At 35.2% G+C, this 22,292-nt stretch overlaps 1 long non-coding RNA gene across 1 annotated transcript in view; it reads left to right on the forward strand.

Moving 5' to 3' along the window:
* The window catches only part of LOC147823157 (uncharacterized), a 665,389-nt gene extending 655,678 nt beyond the window's left edge, over nucleotides 1-9,711 (forward strand). The window contains exon 9 of the long non-coding RNA XR_015444199.1: nucleotides 9,208-9,711. This is a non-coding gene — a long non-coding RNA (uncharacterized LOC147823157). The remainder of the gene's footprint in view (nucleotides 1-9,207) is intronic.
* Nucleotides 9,712-22,292: the final 12,581 nt, after the last annotated feature.

Consider the following 22,292-nt stretch of genomic DNA (forward strand, 5'->3'; position numbering starts at 1 on the left):
TTGGTCTGTTTCTTTTCTTATTTTATTGCCATGTTTTATTGAATACTATAGATTTTTCATATAATTTAAAATCAAAGTACGATTCTTTCCACTTTCTTCTTACCCAAGATTGCTTTTGCTGTTTGGGATCTTTGTTGTCCCATGCAGATTTAAAGATCCTTTGATTTTGTGGAAGGTTCCCTTGGAATTCTGATAGGAATTGTTTTATTTTATTTTTTTCCCATTAAGTTTATTGGTACATTTTAGGTATAAAATACATTTACATACATCATTGGGATCCTGTACCATTACATGAGTATCGTGGTTTTTATTTTTTTTCCCCTTCCCCTGCCCTCCCTTCACCCCCTCCACCCTTCCCTGTTTGCAAAGATTTTGTTTCCATTTTTTTCCTTTTCTCATATTTTTTTTTCCCTTCTTTCCTTTCCCCTACCCCTCCCACTTCCCCTGCTCCTTTAGACCTTTACTTCCTATTACACAATATCAATTATACATTTTTTAAATTACAATATCAAGATCTAGGAGACATTACCACAGATTTTACAGAATTTAAAAGGATATAGAAAGCAAATTACAAAAATCTTTTTTGAAATAAATTTGACAACTTCTAAGAATTACCTTGGAAGACAAATTAATGAGACTAACTCGGGAGGAAATATAAAATTTGAATAGCACCTATTAAAGAAAGTATATTCCAAGCTTGAACACCTACCTATATGACAACAACAGGCTCATATACAGTTTAACTGATAAATTATATCAAACATTTAAAGCAGAAAAAAAGGGAACACTTCTCCCCTCATTTTAGGAAATCAACATTGTGCTAATCCTAAAACTGGATAAAGATAATAGAAGAAAAAAGTATGAACATAGATAGAAATTTGTTTAACAAAATAAACTATTAGAAGTTAGATCTGGCAGAATGTAGAAAGTGGTTTTATTATAGGGATGGCAGTGTTGGTTCAGCATTGGAAGATCCACCCCCAAAAGTCACCATTTTAACAGAGGAAAGGAAAAAGCCATATGATCCTGTCACTAGTTGGAGAAAAAGTATTGGACTAAATTCCACAGCTGTTTATGGTAAAAGCTATCAGGAGACTAGAAGTAGAACAGAACCTTCTCAACAGATTAAAGACATGTACTCCATACTTCCAGTGAGAATGCCTTATATGAATGGAGAAGATACAATGCTTTCTCCTTAAGGTGGGGAACAAGGGCAGACATGACTACTCTTCATCTGTCCATTAAACTTTGAAACCTAGGCACAAACAAAAATAATCTGGCAATAAAATGACACAATTAGGATAGGATTGGCAGTTAGAAGCTGAATCTTTATATGTAGATGAAATGATCATCTACAGAGAAAATACTAAAAAATCTCTAGGAGCCCCTAGAACTTGTATTTAAATTAGCAGGATTAGAAAACACAAGGTATATATAAAAATTCAGGTTTATGTATACGTTCTATAAATGAAGAATTGGATATTGAAATTCCAAAGTTATGTAGGAGTACAAAGGACCTAGAAAAGTAAAAAAAAAACAACAAAAAAAACCCAGTGTGGGAATACATTTAGTACCAAATTTTAAGACTTCTTCTAAAGCTACAGTAATCAAGGCAGTGTTAGTGTAAGGAAAGACATACAGATCATTGGAATAAAACAGAGAATCTAGAAATAGAACCACACATATATGGTCCACTGAGTTTTGAAAGATTATTTAACATTAACATTTTATAAAACATAAACTCAATTCAAGAGCCGAGGAAAAGACAGTGTTTTCAGCAAACAGCACTAGATCACCTGGTATCCATTATATAAAAAATTAACCTCAAACCTTTATTTCCATACGTAAAAATAACTTGAAGGAATCTATGAACCTAAATATGAAAGCCTAAAAGTATAAAACTTTAAGAAGAAATTATAAGGGAAAATATTTATGAATTCAAGGTAGGCAAGAACTACCTAGGATACAAAAAACATGACGTATAAAAGAAAAAAATTGATAAATGAGAGTCCATCAAAATTTAGAACTTTAAATGACATCATTAAAAAATAAGTCCTTAAACAGACCATATTTACAATGCATATAACCTATGACCAGAATATTTAAAGAACTCTGACAGCTCATTAATAGACAACCCAATTAAAAAGTAGACATAAGAAGATAATAAATAGCCAGTACAGCACAAGGATAGGTGTGCAACTCTAGAATCAGAAAAATTCTAATCAGTACAATAACAAGATTGAATTATTCATTCATTATGGAGATGAAGTTAAAAGTTTTAAAAGCCTTGTCATGACTTTTTCTTTTTGTTGGATTCTCCCCCTTTGCATTTAAATTGTCACACCCAGTGGATTCATTCTGCTGGGCTTCCTGGGGTTGTGATCCTCATTATGTTTTACTAGGATATTGTCTAAAATTTTTTGGAGTGCTGGTTTGGTATTCATGAAGTTCCTGAGGTGCTCTTTATCATGAAAGGATCTTATTTCTCCATCAATTTTGAAAGATAGTTTTGCAGGGTACATCAATCTGGGTTGGAGGCTGTTTTCCTTTAGGGCTAGAAATACATCACTCCAAGCTCTTCTTGCCTTGAGGGTTTGCATTGAGCAGTCTGCTGTGATTCTGATGGGCTTCCTTTTGTATATGATTTGTTTCTTTTCTCTCACTGCTTGTAGAATTTTGTTCTTCTGTTGGGTTTCTGGAATCCTAACTATTATAGGCCAAGGTGTAGATTTTTTTGATCAAGGCTAGTTGGAGTCCTATATGCCTCACTTATCTGAATGTCAAGTTCTTTTCCCCTGCTTGGAAAATTTTCTGCCATCACTTCTGTGAACAGTTTTTTTATGTCATCTGCACTCTCTCCTCTTTCTTCATTGACTCCAAGCAGTCTTATGTTATTCTTCTTTGCATCCTCTAGCAGCTGCTGGATTGATTTCTCGTGTCCCCTTACAATTTTAAAGCGATATTTCTTTTCCTCCTCACTAATTGCAATCTTATCTTCTACATCTGAAATTCTATCCTCCCATTGGTTCATTCCTCTGGGCAAACTTTTGATGGAGTTTTTAATCTCCTGGAAATCTGTTTGCATCTGCTTTATGGATTCCATGTTTCCTATGTTGGGATTCCATCATGTTCCTCAGATCCTCAATTTTTTTATCTGTGTCCTCTCTAGATTTATTAATCCTGTCTTGCACCATGAGCAAAATCTTTGCTGTTATCTGAGTAATTATTTCTGATATCATTTTTCCCAGATCCTCTTTTGTTGCCAGTTCAGAGAGTCCAGGTTGTTGAGTATCAGAGTGTTCCATCTCATTTCCCTTTGGGGTTGCTGTAGGTGATCCAGAAGTCTGTTTTTGAGAGTTATTTACATGTCTTCTCATTTCCACAGGGGGAGGGGTGCTTCTGGCACCCCCATGGCTCACCTTCTCTGCCCTAGGCGTGTGGAATGGTGATGGGGGAGCCTCCCTCCGGGTGCTGGGACTGGCTAGGAATTGTTTTAAATCTGTATATAAATCTCTTTGTGCAATATGGGTTATTTAACATTATTCTTCAAATACAAGAACTTGAGGGATCTTTCCCTTTATTTACATCTTATTCAGTTACTTTCATCAATGCTGTATATATTTCAATGCGTAGATATTTTACCTCTGATTAATTTTCTTTTGGATATTATTGTAAATGTGATCAATTTCTTAAGGTTGCTTTCTCAGATATTTTGTTGATGGTGAAAAAACACACTATTGATTTTTGTATATTGAATTTGTATCTCAGAACTTTATAGCATTTCCATGTTAGTTAACATTTTTTTTTCTTATGGAGTCTAGGGTTTCTAGATTTAGGATATTGTCATTGAAAACATAATTTTACTTCTTTCCAATTTAGATTAAGTTTCTTTTTCTAATATGATTGCTCTTGCTAGGACCTTTAGCAATATATGAAATGGAAGTATAGAGAATAGGCATATTTGCCTAGTACGGGCCTTAGAGAAAATTTTTTCAGTTTTATCTCATTATGATGTTAGCAGTAGACTTTTCATACATGGGCTATATTATGTTGAAATACAATCCCTTATTATCTATGTTGTTTAAGGTTTTTATCATGAATGATTGTTTTACTTCATCGTTGTCAAGTGCTTTTCTGCATATGTTGAGATGATCATGTATCTATGGTCCATCCAAATTTGTTTCCATGAAATAATTTCTACTTCCTAATATGCATAATCTCTTTGCATTAGTTCTCCTACTATTTTATTGAGGATTTTCTGTCTAAGTTTGTTGGTGGCATTAATTTTTTGTATGTCTGGTAAAATTCAGCTGTGAAGCCATCTCATACTGAGATTTTTGGTTTGAGTTGTTGATTATTAATTCATTCTAACTGTTATCAGTCTGTTTAACTTTTGTACTTTTTCTTGCTTCAACCTTGGTAGACTATATGCTTCTAGGAATTTCTTCATTTCTTCTTGCTTATCAAATTTGTTGACATTTAATTTTTTATAATAAACTCTTCTGATACTTTTTATATCTGAAGCATCTTACTTGATATTTTCACCTAAGTTTCTGATTTCATTTATTTGAGACCTCTTTGATTTTACTCTATTTCAAGTTTTGTCAGTTTTGTTTATTTTTTTTTTTAAACTTTTAGTTTCATTGGCCTTTTTATTGCTTTCCTCATTTCTATTTCATTTATTCTTGCTCTAATCTTTATTATTTTATTTCTTCTAAATTTGATCTTAGCTTGTTATTTTTCTAGATACTTCAGGTATTAAGTTTTTAAATTTGAGATCTGTCTTCTTGGAGTAGTTGTGCCTTGTTATAAACTTGTCCTTTATATTTTAAATGGTTTTTATTACTATAAGTTTATGATGTACAGTAAACACATTCACTATAGGGAATTGGTATATACACTTATAACATCTTGGTCCTCTTTTACTTCCCCTTTCCCTCTTCTCCTTCATCATCTTCCCATCATCACATTCCCTTCCCCTTTTCCTTTAGAAATACATTTGTTAAATTGTATATGTTTTGATATGTTGTATTTCCATTTTTGTTTTTATTTCTCTTTTTGACTTCTTTGACCTAGTGGTTGTTTATTAGTGTGTTGATTTTCACATTTTGTTAATACTCCTATTTTCTTCCTATTATTGATTTCTAATTTCATAGAATGACAGCAAAGTTTCTTGATTTCAGTGTTTTGACTTTAGCAACACTTGTTTTTATAACTTTACATACAGTCTAACATGGAGAATGTTTCATGTGTGCTTAAGAATGTATATTCTACTGATGTTGGATCAAAAGTTCCATATATATTTGTAAGTTCATTTGGTCTGGAATGTCATTCATGCACACTGTTTCCTTATTAGTTTTCTGTTTGCAAGATCTTTCCCTTGTTGAAGTGGGGTATTAAAGTTGCCTTCTACTAATTATTTTTTCATTTCTTTCTCAGAGCATTTATTACTGGCTCATAAAAAACCATCAATTTATATATGCTAATTTTAAAGAGTACCACTGTGCTGAATTTGTTTATAACATGTAAGAGTCTTCTATTGGAAGTTTTAGTGTCTATTAAATAAAATATATCATCTGCACATAGGGTTAATTTAAATTCTTCCCTTTCTATTTGTATTCCTTTTATTCATTTCTCTTGCCTAATTGCTCTGGCTTAAACTTCAAATACTATTTCAAATCAGATTGGTAAGTATGAACACTTTTACATCAGACTGGATTTAGAGGAAATACTTTCAGAGTTTCTTCATTCACTATGAGGTTGCCTATGGGATTGTCATATATATAACTATATTGAGGTAAAATCTGTCAGTTCCTAGTTTCTTCAGGGTTTTTATCATAAGTATTGAATTTTGTTGGTGACTTTTCCTGCATCTATTGAGTAGATGCATTGACTAGATGCATTGAGTTTCTGTCATCTATTCTCTTTTTATAGCATATTCTTGGGATTTAACTAACTTGATCCTGCTGTGTAATTATTTTAATGTATTGTGGGACTGTATTTGTGATAGTGTTTCTGAGGATTTTTGCATCTATTCTTATCAAAGATGTTGGTCTATTTTCTCTTTGTTATTCTTATTGAATATCTGCTTGGGTATACAAGTAATACTGGTTTCATAAAATGAATTTGGACACATTCCTTCTCTTTTCATTTCAAAGACTAGTGTGAGCCATGTTGGTGTTCTTTTGTAAAGTCTGATAAAATTCAGCATGATGACTATCTAGTCCAGGGCTTTTATTTCCTGGAAGACATCTTATTACCACATCAATTTCATTGCTTGTTATTGAGCTGTTGAGGATTTTTATGTACCTTGAGTTCAATTTTGGTAAGTCATTATGTTCAAAGATATACTCTTTTTTTCTAGATTTCCCAATTTATTGCAATACAAGTTTTCAAACTGTTTTCAAGATATTTTCAAAATAGTTCCTAATAATACATAGATCATTGAGTATTTCACCTCTAGTTTCATTTTTTGCATCATCTTTCTCTTTCTTTTGATTTGTTTTGATATCTTTTCAAAGAACCAGCTCTTTGCTTCACTATTCCTTTGTTTTATCTCTTAATCTCCATTTCATTAATGTCAGCATTGCTCTTAATCTTTTTATTATTTGTTTTGAATTAGGCTAGTTCTTGGTTTTTTTTAAGACCTTAATATGGATCATTCGGTTACCTGTCATCTTCAAGTTTTTAAAGTGGACAATTATAGCCATAAATATGGCTTAGAACTACCTTTATGATATCCCACAGATTCTGACATGGTGTATTTTCATTATCACTTGACTCTAGGAATTTTTAAAATTTTTCCTGATTTCTTCAGTGACTCACTGATCAAAGTGTGTAATTCAATCTCCATCTGTTTGTGTATTGTCTGTGGTTTCTTTTGTTGATCTAGTTTCATCTTATTGTGATCTGATATGATGCATGAGCTTATTTTAATACTTTGTATTTGGTACAGCTTGCTTTGTGACTTAAAATATGTCCTATTTTAGAGACAGTTCCATGTGCTGCTAAAAAGAATAAGCATTCCACTTTTGTTGAATGCAGTAATCTGTAGATGCCTGCTAAATTTATTAATCTATAATGTAGTTTAAATTTGATGGTTCATTGTTGATTTTTTGTCTGGCTGACCTTCCTATTTGTGAAAATTGGGAATTGAAGTCGTCTACTGCACATTGTATCAGGAGCTGTCTGTCCCTTTATGTTGAATACTTGTTTTATGAAATTGGGTATGTTTGTATTTAGTGAATATATATTTCTAATCATTGTACCTTCTTGAGGGAATATTCCTTTTACCAATATGTAGTAAGTTTCTTTGTCTCCTCTGACTAATTTTGACTTGAAGTCTACTTTGTCATATATGAGCATAGCATTTAGATTCCATTTGCTTGAACTACCACTTCCCATCTTTCTTTCAGTCTTTGCATGTGTGCTAACTTTCTTCAGTAAACGTATACTTGAATTGTATTTTCAGTCCAGTATTCCAGTGGAGAATACTTCTTTTTTATATTTATCTTAGAAGGTCTTTATTTATCTTTCAATTTTGAAGGATAGCTTGTGTGATATAGTAATCTAGTTTGTCACTTATTTCCTTTTGGAGTTTAAAATACAGTGTAGCATTCCCTTTCGGCCCTTTAGAATTTATGCTGAGAAATATGCTGTTATTTAGATGGGTTTTCTAGTATATAGGATTTGACATTTTTCTCCTGAGCCTTTTGATATTTTTTTATATCCTATAATTCTGTATGCTTGATTTTTGACATTTTAATTGTGATATAGCATGAAGAGGTTATTTTCTGGTCTTATCTCTTTGAGTTTCTAAATTCCTCCTGTACCTAGATGTCTATATTTTTGTCTGGTCTGGGGAAATTTTGTTCTATTATTTCAGTGAATATATTTTCTATCTCTTTGGTCTGTTACTGTGCCCTTTATTTATTCCAAATAGTCCTACATATGTTTTTTATTTGTAGTCCAGAGGTCATACAGGTTTTTCTGTATTTGCTTTGGTTTTTATTGCTGATAAAAGCGTGAACTTGTTAAGTTTATCTACAAGTTCCGAGATTCTTTCTTCTGTTTGATCAAGCCAGCTGGTAAGCTTATTGAGCTTTGTATTTTTTAGGTTTGTTGGGAATTTATTTTTCAGATTCTTTATATCTGCATCAAAGTGTTCTTTAATATCTCATATTGTCATCCTTTTTTCATTCCATTTTTGTATCCTTTCAGAGTTCATTGATTTTTTTTTCTATTATCATTGGTATTTTGTCTACTTTGTTATCATTTGAATCAATTACTATGGATTTATTAATTTTGAAGGAGTCATGTTGCCTTGTTTTTTATGTCTCTTGTATTTAATATTGAGATTTACACATCTTCTGGGTTGAATATCTCTTCCACTTTTATGTGAGGATCCTCTCAAGGAACAGTCTTCTCTTGACTATGTGTCATTTGACAGTAGACTGCTGTTTAGTATTGAGCGTATTTCAGGCAGGTTGTACAGTATTATCGGAGCACCCTGAAGGGGATTCAGATTTCTTGCTCAGTGATATGGGCCAAGGTGAGAACAAAAACTCAGAGACAGAGTTAAAGAAACAGACGTTCAGTGCTTGAGCAGTCAGAGGCTTGAACAAGCAAAGCCCCTGAACACCCAGAGCCATAGATATTTATTGGTAACATCATTGTTGGATTGAGATAAAGGGGCTACATGAAGGGACTATGTGTAGTTGCCATGGATACATGGCTGATGCACACAAGGCTTGTAAAGGAAGAGACAAAGCATTCTTCAATGAGGAATAAAATAGATAAAATATAGGTTGTGGTTAATAATTAACCTTGTCTTTTTAGTAAAGACGGTTTTAACTTTGGGAACCAAATTTGTGTGGGGGCCACTCTGACTTTGGCATGTAGGCTTCAGACAGACTTGCTTCTCAATACAAGCCAATTGTGGAGTTAACTTTTTACAGCCTACACTGCTCACAGCCTGCTTTGGGCATAATCAGTAGGGCAGTACTCCACATAGTATAGTTTCCCTGTTACTTCTTTGATGGTGATAAGTATATTTTGACACAGTTTACTGTTTCCGAATCTGTAGGTTCCTCTATTTCTGTGGGTTTCACAATAGTCGGGTCCTTCCATTGGTTTAGACAATTGTGTTGTAGATGGTAGAGTTTTACTGAGTATTGTCTGTGATTGCTCTTCTCATCTTGTTAACAGTGTACATCTGAGAGTGGGCGTGAACTATATATACGAAGACCACTTCGAGGTATGCTATTCACCATCTGTGTTGTTTCTCCCAACAGTTGTTGTATGGGTGCATGTCTAAGAACAGATCTTCAAACCCTGCCCCTTGGCCATGGCTACTTGGGACCTGCTTGTCAGTTGGGAAATTTTATTTTCCCTATTCTTTGAGTTAAAATGTTCACTAAAGTTGAGTGGGATTAGGTTGTACATAGAATAAAATTCATGGCTTTTTATAAACCCTGGGATTGTAACTGAATATCAGAGTTCTACCCAAAGATTTGAAGCATCATATTTGATCTCCACTACCACATAGAGAAGAAGTAACAACTCTCAGTAGAACCACAAATTGCAGTTAACTATATATGGCAATAGGGTACCCAAATACCAACTCCATAGGAAGAATTGTTCAAAATTATACAGAGTGTGAGATACTTTGTCAATAACTAAATATTTTAGGCAAAAAAATATTAGGAAATGAGACAGATTAGCAATTGAAAATATATTCTTTTAAGATTACCATACACAGTATATTTACCATTAGTAATTAGTTTTTATGAAAAATTATTTTTCATAAAACTTTTATTCTATTTTATTAATATCTACTTATTAATATCTACTTATATTGCATTAAGAAAAAAAATTTTAAAAGACAAATACCAACTACAACACTCATAACACTAATAGCAACCACTATGGGAATGGTAGAAACCAAAATAATATAAGCTAAAAAGTTTTAAAAAATGATACAAATGTAATTAATTAAGAGAGAAAAAAATGAGTGAAAAGAAGCAAATTTAGAATATTCAAAAAAGTCAAAAAGTCAAAAACAGAGGAAAGGTAGAAAGTAATGGCCAAAATAAAGCCAGGAATTGTAGTTTAATCCTGCAGTCCCAGCAACCCAAAAGGCTCAGTTAGGACTGGGTGTCTGAAGATAGTCAAACAACAATAAGGAAGGAAAGTAGCCAAGTGACTCAGCATCTCTGGTTTCAGTCCCCAGTACCATATACACAAATACCATACCTTTACATGTGCACATATCTAAAATTAAAAAAAAGAAATGTAATAAAGTTAAAAATAAAGAATAAATTTTCAAATTTAAAAATATAAAGTAGAAATAAAATGAGAAAAGTAATTTGAGTATTGAGGAGTGGCAAAGAAGAAAAAAGTTTTAAAAAGTTAAAAATATTAGCTAAACAAAAAGAAAAAAATACACATATATGGAGATACACACAAACCAATGAATAAATACAAAAACAATGAAAATGAACAATTGTCTCTGCTGGGGTGGAAAAAGATGTACCCAGAAGTGGATTTTTACCATTACACCAAGCTTGTCTTCTTTTCATGTCTTTTTGGGCTATGCAGCCCTTGGAGAGAAAAAGGCTTTGGTTATTTGTGTCTTACTCCTTTTATGCTGCTCTCCCAGTGGCCAACTGAAATGGTTTTGGACCAGCACAAACTAGTTACTCTTACCTTCCCAGCTCACCTAGCATAAGGTTACATGGAACAGGATGTTTCATTCCTTGGCTGAGTTGACTACAGACAAATTAGTCCAGCTAACTCCCAGGGGCAGGCTGATGCCAAGAATTACTTGAACTTTTGGTGACATTTGCTCCAGGGACAGGACACCAAGTGCCTTGAGTGGAGAAGCCTTGGTGAGTCCCATGGAATCCACTACCTATGAGTAAGTCTCTCCACATCTCAGTCCCTGAATGCAATCACTGGCTTTCAGTCAGCCTCAGACCCTTTTCTGTCAGCCTCCAGAGTCACCAGTCCCAAAGAGGCAGGGTATGCCACTCCCTCTTATAATTCCATTCTGGTGCTCACAGTACTTTTTAATTTTTTATTACCATATGTTTATGATATGTTATAATCACATTCATCTTGGGGAATCGGCACACCTACATATTGTATCTTGATCATTTTTACTCCCTCTTCCCCCTACCACTGCCTTACCTTCTCCCTCCTTCCTGAAAGCCCCTTTCCCATCTCCAAAGGGTCCATCTCCCTGTTTCTTACCATCTTTCTTTTATTTTGCTCTTTAAATTATTGATATTTTGGGCTTCTAATATTAGAGAAACCCTATGATATTTAACCTATGCCTGATTTATTTCACTTAGCATTTTTTGTTGTTTTCGTTGTTCTTGTTTTTGTTTTGTTTTGCTTTCAGTATTAGAGGAATGAACCTAGGACTTTTGCACTGAGCTACATCTCCAGCAACACCTCTCCCCTTCAAGTAGTTCTTTTTGAGATATGGTCTCACTAAGTCACTAAGTTGCACAGGCTAGGATGTAACTTGTGATCCTTCTGCCTTAGCCTCGCAGAGTACATGCACAAGCAGTGGGCCTACTCCTGCACCATACCTGGTCATAATGTAGAGGCTAGCTGGAAGTGTGTGGCACTATTTGTTGTGATTTCCAGAGAAAGGAAAATGCAAAGGTTTATGTTTCCCTAAGTAGTGAGTTCAGGCATAACCTTCACAGGACAGCTATTTGCCATAGCACCATGCTTAGACTTTGAGAAATGCCCTTCACTTTTCAAGCACCAGCCCAGTAGTTTATTCAGCTTTGAGATCAGCTAAGGTCAGAGTGATTTTTGTTTTGGATCAGATTTCATGCCAGTTATTGTCCACTCTTCCCTGCTCCTGCTGCTGTATCACTCAGCTACTGCAGCAGGCACAGAGTGGACATGCTCCTTGAAGCCCTCTGTTCTGGTAACGGGCATCTCTAGTTCTGTCCAGATCTCAATCTGACCAATATTGAATTTCGGAACAATCCTCCTTTTATCTGCCTTTCTGAGTAGCTTTCCTTCAGCTGTTCCAATTTCAAGCATAGAGAGGCTGGAAACTGCTGCTCCTAATACTTCACCTTCTTTCAATTGTTTAAAAATAAATTTTTGCCCCTTTATCTCTGCTCCTCTTAGGACTCATAGTCTACATGTGTAAGTTTATTTGATGATGTTCCATGATTCCCATAACTTTCTTCACTCATTTTTATTCTTTTTTTTCTTTTGTTCTTCTGACTACATAATCTCAAAGGCCTGAATTTGAATGTACTGATTCTTTCTTCCGCTTGACCAAGTTGGCTGAAGATGCTCTCTGTGGAATGATTTGGTGCAGCCATTGCGTTCTTCAGCTCTAGAATTTCTGTTTGTTTATTTATAATAGATTTTTGGTATTAAACTACTCTTTTTTCAGGTACCTTTTTTCAGGTACCTTTTTTCATTTTGGCTTGTCCACCTGGGTTGTCTAATTGCTCACTTGAGCTTTGAGATTGCTACATTGAATTCTTTGTCAGCCACTTGGTAAATCTTCATTTATTTAGGGTCTGTTTCTGGTGTTTTATTTTGTTCTTTTGGTGGTATTGTCTCCTTGATTATTCATGATCTCTGTGGCTTTGCATTTCTACCTGCTTATTTGTGGAAGTGGGTACCTCTTTTAGTCTTTATAGACAGGCTTCAGCAGGAAATGCCCCTCACCAGTTAGCCAGTCGACAGATTTCAGGGAGGGGCGCCTCACAGCTTGTCATGGTATCCTGAGGCATGTGGCTTTGTGGCTGAATCAGTAAGTAGGTAGACATGGTATTTTGGTTCACAGAGGTCAGCCTGGGTTCACAGGAACTGTTTGGGAGTCTGAATCCTTTAGAGTGAGCCTGGGTCCTCTGAGCATGGGGCCAACCTGGTGCTTACGCAGTGGTTTTGACCTATTGATTGTGTCTAGGAAGGAAAACCTAGGCTACATGTATGGGCACAGATATGGAGCTTCTGGCCTTGGGGGCCAGACTAAAGCCAGGGTGCTGGAGAAGTCTTTGACCCTGAGTTTGTTGGTGCTAGAATAGTGCTTGGAGAGGCCTGATGCCTGGGTCTATGTGTCTTGGTCACCAGCCTGAGTCTATGGGTGCAGCTTGTTGCTGAGGTAGACTCAGAGCAGAATCCACAAAACTGAATCTGGGTCTCAGACCTCCCAGAGAGCATCTGGCGCACAGGGATAGTCCTAGATCCTGGAAGTGGGGGCCAGTTCAACACTGGAGTATTCTAGGGCAGATGTTAATTGGATGGGCTTTGACCTTTGGTCCAGTGGAACCTAGCATTGCTCTGATACTGGGGCAAGCCTGGAACCTGGGCTTGTGAATGCCTTTCTGGAGCCTGGTTCTGGGTTTTGGAAAGGTGACTGGGCTGTAGTGAGACCCCTGGTGTCTGAATTCTGTCTAAGAGGCAAGATCTGTGAGCAGGACCATTATCCTGGGTCCTAGAAGCAGTTCTAGGACCCAGGTATGTGGGACCTAGTCAAGAACTGAGATGCTTTCATGAACTCTGAGTCTCGTGAGGGAGTTGGACTCTGAGTCCACTGGATCCTAGGGCCACAGGGATGAGCCTGAAGCCTGGCACTGGGCCAAGACTATAGGACAGATCCACAGGGGCTGCTCCAATGCTGGAAGGACCTCAAGCTTTTGTCTACAAAGGTCAAAATTTTTATGTAAATACCCCAAATTTTGAAAATAAATTATTAAAAGAATTCCATGCAAAAATAAACATCAGAAGGTCAGAATAGCTTTATTAATGATAGATAAAATGGTTTTTAAGACAAAGACAATAAAAGTATTACCAAATTAATAAAGGTTCAATTCACTTACAAACAATAAAGAGACTGAACATGAATCAATAACATTATAAATAAAAGACCAAGGTGTCCCAGTGGAGAGAAAATGAGTACAGTATCCTCTGGAAAGTAGTTTTGACCTCAAAGGATGTGTATTTTTAGTTGTGATATAGCCACAACATTTTTATTTTTTAAGCATTTAGTTTTTCATATTGATTACAGAAACTACCATTTCCTTTTAAGAAATATTCAAATAAAGAAAATTAGTATTTATCATGGTATTGGAGAGTTCATTGTCACTTTTCCCTCTATAGGCTGATTTATACAAATTTATAAATTTGGGTATTATTTCATAACTCTCAACTCTTGAATGGTTCTCCACTGTAAATTATCCCTATGTATATACACATCATTTTACTTTTTCCTTAAAAAGTTAGTACTTATTTAAGAATAATATCAAAATTAAAGTAGGAGAAAACCTTTAGGAGTACTTTCTTTCCCCTGTATCATATCCACTGAGATTCATCTGAAGCTAAACTCCATCCAGCATCCTACTATTTTTCCTGGAGATAACTATTCAGAGTTTGTATGTCATTTCCCATTTTGGAGAACTGTGATGAGCTCCCAGAAGTAAACCTGATGAATTCTTATTTACTCTTAACCTTGAGCAAAAGGTAAATACTAAAGGAAACAGGTTAACAATGGCAAATTGTGAAACAACTAGAAAGAAATGGATAGAATTATGTTTAGTTTATATGTGTGTTTAGAGGGTATGTAGTGGAGTCAGGTTTTCTAATTTCAAAACAAAACATTTACTGAATAACATCCAATATTTAAACATTGTGACATACTTACGATCTTATCCCTGTTCAACAAATTGTAGTTCCTCTTTTGTCTATTTGTGACCCCTCCATAACACCATTCTAAATGTATAGAATACAAAGTCCTAAGAACTCAAATCACCCCAAAGAACAAAGTTCAGCTTATCCCATATTATATTCTTTTATAAAATAAAATTATATCAGCTCTGTTACCCTATCTGCAGATGATTAGATCAATGATTTATCCAGCTGTCTAGATAATTATATACTGGCTGCCCCAAGAGAGACTACCCAATCCCAATCTGTGAAAGAAACATTTTCAAATATGTTAGTCCAATCCAAGTAGTACAATTGTAATTCTATGTAAAAAGAGAGTCTTCCATTAAAGCTTGGTTAAATAGGTTGTTTATAATTAATTCATCTTTGTGGGATGTAAACAGTAAATGTCAGAACATATCAAACCCAATCTGTGTAGGTGAGTGAGAAAGTACTACCCTACACTGCTTTATTCTATATTTAAACTAACATTCCTAAAGATACTATTATTTTCTTATATTGGACATAATTTGGGTTATCTGTCCATTTAACAGTAGCTTCCTCAATTATTTCTTTCCCAAATGGAAGTCTTTTATAGGAGTCAAGAGAGCATTTGTTATGTGCATTTACATTAAAATTGTATGTTAACAATTATTGTTGCAACTACAGTCAATTTTTGCAATCCTTGGAATAACTAAAAAGGATTAACTAAGAGAGGCCTCATGGTTCTGATATTCTTACTAAGCTCTGTGAGCTATCTGGATGTGAGTTATTAGATCAAAGTAAATGAGTTAGTGACCAAATGTAAATGATGTCAACAGGTAGTATGTATTGAATAATTACATATATGCAAATCAAACAGTTATAATTATATGCAATAAATTTAATCCCCACAAAAAGCCCTAAAAGTAGTACTAGTTTCATCCAAGAGAGATGAATCAACTTACTCATGGTAATGATTGCAAAACTCCTCAGGCTGACTTCAAAGCCTACAATTCTAATAATTTAGAATTTTAGTAGTCTATCCATTATACTTCTCAGAAGTAACTAAGGCACTCCATAAAATTAGATTTCTAGAGCCTATATCAGATATGAAAATTTTTAATCTTTGAATTTCAGTCAGAAAGTATCAATAAATAATAAATAATGAAATGATTTTAATATTGAGGTTCATAGGAAAGTATGTAGTTTCTACGTAGTGAGGCTGGAAATCAAAGCCAAGAAAGGAAACTTAAGTGGAAAATGCTATGTAGGCCTGAGAAATAAAAACAACAGTAGTTTTCATTTGAGCATGGTCGCACAGGAGGCACTTGGGGAGCTTTTACAAAACAACAGTCCCATTGGACCTGGCTCTACGTCAGTCCCATTAAATCTGGCTCCTATACATCAGTACTTTTAAAATGCTCCCTGCTTGATATTTAATGAAGAACCACTTTGCTCATCAGCATAATACCGTACTTTGGAAGAGATTCCCTTATTAAATGTGGCCTTTTCAAAAAATTAAAGCAGTCCATTTCTCTATGTAGCTGCTGGTTGGAGTTCTGTAGTGAGTGCCACTGAATATTCTCCCTATTCATGGTACCTCATAAATCATATGTAATCTACACATATATGACAGTCTTATAGGGTCAACAACATGTTTGTTAGTGATGATAACATATATTTTGTTCCTTGACTTTCAAATTGAAGAATAAATGATTTTCAGTTCATATTACCTGACAAAGATTTCCACTATATTTCCTTGCCATTGCTTGAATTAATGATAAGATAGTATATTTTACAAAGTGAAATTCTGATTATGACCAAAGGTTGATCTAAGAATTTTATGAGACTTAATCTTCATCATCCACTATAGCAAAACCATCCCATGCTCTCAAATCAATTTTTATGCTCAGATCTAGGAAATGCACTTATATTGGCCTTGAAATGAGCCATCCTGCTTGACTTCAATTTACCAAAATATTTCTTTTCCACTTTCTGGGATTTATAGCTTATTATTTAGTTTGAAAAAATCTATATTCCTATCATGATGGAGGAAAGAGTTATGGAAAAATAAAAACTAAGGTAGCAAAGTATACTTTAAGAATAAAAGTTTAGTTTGAAAACTCATTGTTAAGGCGTATGAAATAAGTAAATAAAGATTTGTAACCAAAGATTTAAAAGAATATGGCTCCACCATACCTTACCAGAAAGTCTGACAGATACTCAGTTTCACTGATTCTTTCTTAGAGAGCTGCCAGCACTCTTACAGAAATAAAAGTACCTATTAAAAATATTTATTTATCAGCTTTATATGAATAAAAGAATGTAATAGAATACTTTTTACTCCAAAACAGAATATTTGCATTTTATTTTTCTGAAAATACTGTATTTTATGATCTCAATTGTTTGTTAGTGGCATACTTCAAAAGTAGATAAGGAAATTGAATGTGGAGACGTTGACCGTTGATATATAAAAATAACAACCTGGAAAACTCATAGTTTTATTTCTCTCTATCAAGATGTGATAACTTCATTGGAAGTGTTTCATAATATACTATGTACAGAGAGTCCCTAGAGGAAAAATCAGTCTTTCCCCACTGACAATCATTATTTTTCTATAGTGACTACTCATGACAAATAGTGTTTGGAAGCTAGAGCTATTTTTGCTCTTACTTTGGATTAAGAAACAAAGATACCAAAGATATCTGCTGACTTGTAGTTTTTTCCTACAGGTATATGAAATTCTCTGTGATTAAACTGCACTTAAAATTGCTTTCATATAAATATTTAATAATCTAATTTGCAAGGGTAAAGATGGTAAACATCTTATTTTCAGAGTTGAAGATGACATCAAAATATGTCTTTAAAATTTGCTAGACAGATACATTTAAAGACAGGCTTTAAACAAATCTGAACTTAAAGCAAAAACAACAGTTTACCAAATTTATCATAAAAATATTTGTCAATTAATAGGTAAACATTGTACTCTGTTGACTTACTTTTCTCGTTACTGAAGCAAAATACCTAACACCTGAAGTTAAACTGGGAAAGGTTTATTAACTCACAGTTTGAAGGGGTTTCACTCCATAATCAGCTGGCTTCACAGCAGGGTAGCACATGGCAGAGGGGCAACAGTTCATGGTGACAGAAGACAGCAAAAGCAATAAGGGACCTTAGACTTCCTGCCCTTTTAATCTTATCCAGACTATTTAAGACAGGTACCACTCACACTCTTTAATCCTAGTGCCCTTGAGCCTAGCATTGTACCATGAATCAATTCCAGTGTTACACACTCTAGATTCAGCCACCTACAAAAAAGCCCCCCTCATTTGCATGAGGCTTTGGGCAGACATCTAAAAACAAGCCACATTATTCCATCCTGGCCCTCCAAAGACTCATGCACATTTTTTTATGCAAAAGGTATTTAGTCCATGTCTAAGAGTCTCCAAATTCCTAACAGTTTCAGTATTGCTGAAAAGTTCAAGTCCCGAGTATCCTCTGAGATTTAAGGGGAATTTAGATATGAAGCACTGTACAAATGAAAAGAAAGTTAATCACTTCCAACATTCAATGGCACAAGATAGACATTTCCATTCTGAAAGTTACAAATGGGGAAACAAAGGAATGGCAACAAAGCAAGACCAAAATCCAATAGGAAAAACATTAAATCCTACAGTTCCACTTCCAGCATGCCCAGAAACCTGTAGCAAGTTGTGAACTCCAAAGGGCTTGGGTCGCACTGTCCCTGTGGCACTGTAGATGGTTGTAGCTCCCAAAGCTTCTATCTCGGGCTAGTTCTGCTCTCTCCTTGCAGTGTTTCTCAAATGATCCATGCTCCTGGCTTCTCCAAACTTCTGGGATCTCCAATGCACTTTTGGCTTCACACTCACAGCTTCACATACTGGCCTTTCAGGGGCACACTGCTTGGCCTCCGAGGCCTTCTTCTGAAATCTAAGTGGAAGCCTTCCTGACCCCACAACTCTTGCATTATGCATGCACTTAGAGCCAGTACCATATGGATGATGCCAAGTCTGCTGGCAGCTCGAGCAATAGCCAGGCTTCCATCTCTCTTGGCTATAGGGGTCGAGTGCCTATGAACCAAATCCCCCAGGAATAACTTCTCTAGGCCACCTCCATTCTGGAACATGGTGCTCTGGGGCTCTCTTCTCAAAGTCTTTCAGCTTTGCAACTCTGAGGATGCAAAGGGTGGAGTCCCGTTGGTTCTTGTGATGCTTTCAGGCCATTTTTTTCTGTTGTCTTCTGAAATACTTGGCTTTTCTTGCTAGTCTTTTCAGTGACCAATTTCTCCTCTCTTCCATCTTTGCAGGCTGAAACTTCACTGGAGCTGCCTTTCTGGCCAAACTCAGAATGTTTCAAATCATTATGTTGAGCTCTTTGCTCTTGATTCTCAACATAAATCTGCCTAAAAGCCCCTAACAGTAGTCATGCCACTGCCTCAATGTTAGATTGCCGTGAAATTTCTTCTGCAAGATTAATTAGTCTGCCATCTTTAATCTCAGTTTCAGGCAAAGTCTCTTGACATGAGCAAAATGCAGACAAACTTTCTGCCAAAACATAACACTCATCATCTGGAGTCCAACAGCAAATTCATTCCTTCCCAGCAGAAATTTCCTGAGCCTGGTCTTTACTGGTAGTGTTTCTATCAGCATACTGATCTTCTGAGCTCTGACCAGAATCTCTTATCAATTACAGTCTCAGGCTTTCCAGCTGTACTTTTTCAGCGGGCATCTACAAGCCATTCTAACTCTTCCCCTTCCCACAAGCAAGTTCTGAAGTTTCCTAAAACACGTAACGGTCAGGTACAGTCACAGCAACAACCACACTTCTCTGGTACCAAATTCTGTCTTAGTTACTTTTCTCATTGCTCAGAGAAAATACCAAGCACCCAAAGTTAAAGGAGGAAAGAGTTATTTGGTTCTCAGTTTGTAGAGGTTTCAGTCCATAATCAGCTGGCTCTAAGGTAGGGTGGCATCATATAGAACAGTTCATGGTGGGCAGAATGTAGCAAAGCAAATAAGGGATAATCACAACTCTTTCTATCCCTTATATCTCATCCAGGCTACTTAGGGTGGATAGCTCTCACACTCTTAATCCTAGTGCTCCTAAGCCTAGAATTGCACCATGAATCAATCCCAGCATCATGTCACACACTTTAGATCCAGCCACCTCTGAAAAAGCCACACCTATGACTGCATGAAGCCTTGGGGGAAAATCTAGAAACAAGCTATAACATTCATTTAGCATTATGGTCTGAAGATTCATCCATTTTCCTGCAGAGAACTCAAATTTATCCTTCTTTATTGCCGAGTAATAATCTACATACCACAAGTTCTTCATCTATTCATTGTCTGTGATCATCCAGGCTGTTTCTATAATTTTGCTATTATGAATTGAGTCGCTATAAGCATGGATATGTCTGTGTCACTGTAACATGATGACTTTAACTGTTTAAGGAAGATACCCAGGAGAGACATTGCTGGATCAAATAGAATTTCTATTTCCAGTTTTGTGAGGAATCTTCATATTGATTTCCACAGTGATTATACTCATTTATTTTTCCACTGACATTGTAGGAGGGGTTCAGTTTCTCCCTTCACCTTTTCAGCATTTGTTATTTTTTGGTTTCTTGATGAAAATCATTCATACTGGACTACGATGGAATCTCAGTATTCTGATTTGGACTTCCCTAATGGCCAAAGATTAACAGTTTTTATGTATTCCTTGGCCATTTGTACTCCTTTTGAGATGTATCTATTCATTTCAACTGCCCATTTTTCATCCAAAGAATGTAAAGATGGTAAAATATATATAAATTAATAAATGTAATATACCACATAAATAGAATTAAGGATATAAATCACATAGTCATCTCAATAGATCCAGAAAAGACCTTTATCAAAATCCTAATGCAACTGTAGTGGGGACCTCAATGCCCCACTTTCACAAATAGGCAGATCAGCTATACAGGAAATGTGCAAAAAAATATCAGAACTGAACCAAACCTGTGAACAAAAGTACTTAGTAGATGTCTACAGAGTGTTTCACCTCACATCACAATGAACATTCTGATGCACAGCTGTACATGAGAAGTTGTCCATAATAGACCACATGCTCACTCATAGAACATGCTTAAGTAAATGCCAAAACATTAACATTGTTTCATGTATATTATCAGACCACAGTGCAGTGAAATTTGAAATCAATGGCAAAAGAAACCACAAAAACTTCATAAACACGTAGAAATTAAAAAACACACTCCCAAACACCAATGGGTCACAGAAGAAATTAAAGAAGAAATTAGTTTTAATCTTTGGCCAGTTGGAATCTAGTTTTTCCAACACCGTTTATTAGAGAGACTATCTTTTCTCCAGTGAGGATGGTTGGCTCCTTTGTCAAAGATGAGGTGCCTGAGTATGTCTGGAGTTGTTTCTGGATCTTCTAATGTATTCCACTGATCCTCAGGTCTGTTTCTTTGCCAGTACCATGCTGTTTTTATCACAGTAGCTTTGTAGTACAGTTTCAAGTTGGGGATTGTGATTCCCCCCAGCCATGTCTCTTGTTGCCTAGAATTGCTTCTGCTATTCTAGGTCTCTTCTGGTTCCAAATGAATTTTTGGATTGTCTTCTCTAGTTCTGTGAAATATATTGTTGGAATTTCAATTGGCATTTTATTGAATCTGTATGGCAGTTTTGGAAGGATGGCTATTTTCACCATATTGGTTCTTCCTACCCAGGAAAAAGAGATCTCTTTCCATTTTCTTATATCCTCTTTGATCTCTTTTTTCAGAGTGCTGTAGTTTTCAATGTAGAGGTTTTTTGCTTCCACTTTCAGTTTCTCACACCAGAAAGGACAGCCTCTTCACTGCAAGGTCCTGTGAAAACATAGTAATACATGTATGTATCTATAATCATTTGACTTTGGACAAAGGTACTAAGAACATATAATGGGAAAGTGACAGTCCCTTCAATGAGTGGTATGATGCAAACAGTATATCTACATGCAAAAGAATGAAAAACTTATATGAAAATTGAGTCTATTTAGTGCCAAGCAAAACAAGCTAAGCATTCCCCCACTAGATTTCCAGGAAGAAGGAGCTATAGAATTACACTATATATTATCAGATTTTGATGCTACACTCAGTAGAACATTTTTGCATTATGAGGAAAGTTATTCTGAATATGCATATGGTATAAAACAGAAGTTCTGAGAAAAAATTTTTTAAATTATCCTAGTACTCAGTGGTTTTATTGTCCTCTGATTCTTTATTGAAAAAAAGTAACATACATACTGCAGCAAGAAGAAAAATTAATCCAGAACAAGATGAGAGAACAAGAGAACCAATTAAAAATAAATAGAGCAAATCAAGAAGTACACAGAAAAATTCTAAACATGTTATATTAGTATTATGTGGGGAGTCATTTTCAATGTCGATTAGGATATTACTTATTTCTATTTGTTGTCTCCTTCACCCATTCCCAAACCATACAAACTGACCTAAATTTCTAAAGGAATAACGAAAAATAAAATTTTTTTATTCATTAAGTTTGTTGGTACATTTTAGGTATACAGTATGATGGCATTCATCATTGGGAATTTGTACC

This window comes from Heterocephalus glaber, unplaced genomic scaffold, assembly GCF_053883595.1.
Source record: "Heterocephalus glaber isolate CG9 unplaced genomic scaffold, H.glaber_assembly_v1.0 deba00001600, whole genome shotgun sequence".
Lineage (NCBI taxonomy): Eukaryota > Metazoa > Chordata > Mammalia > Rodentia > Bathyergidae > Heterocephalus > Heterocephalus glaber.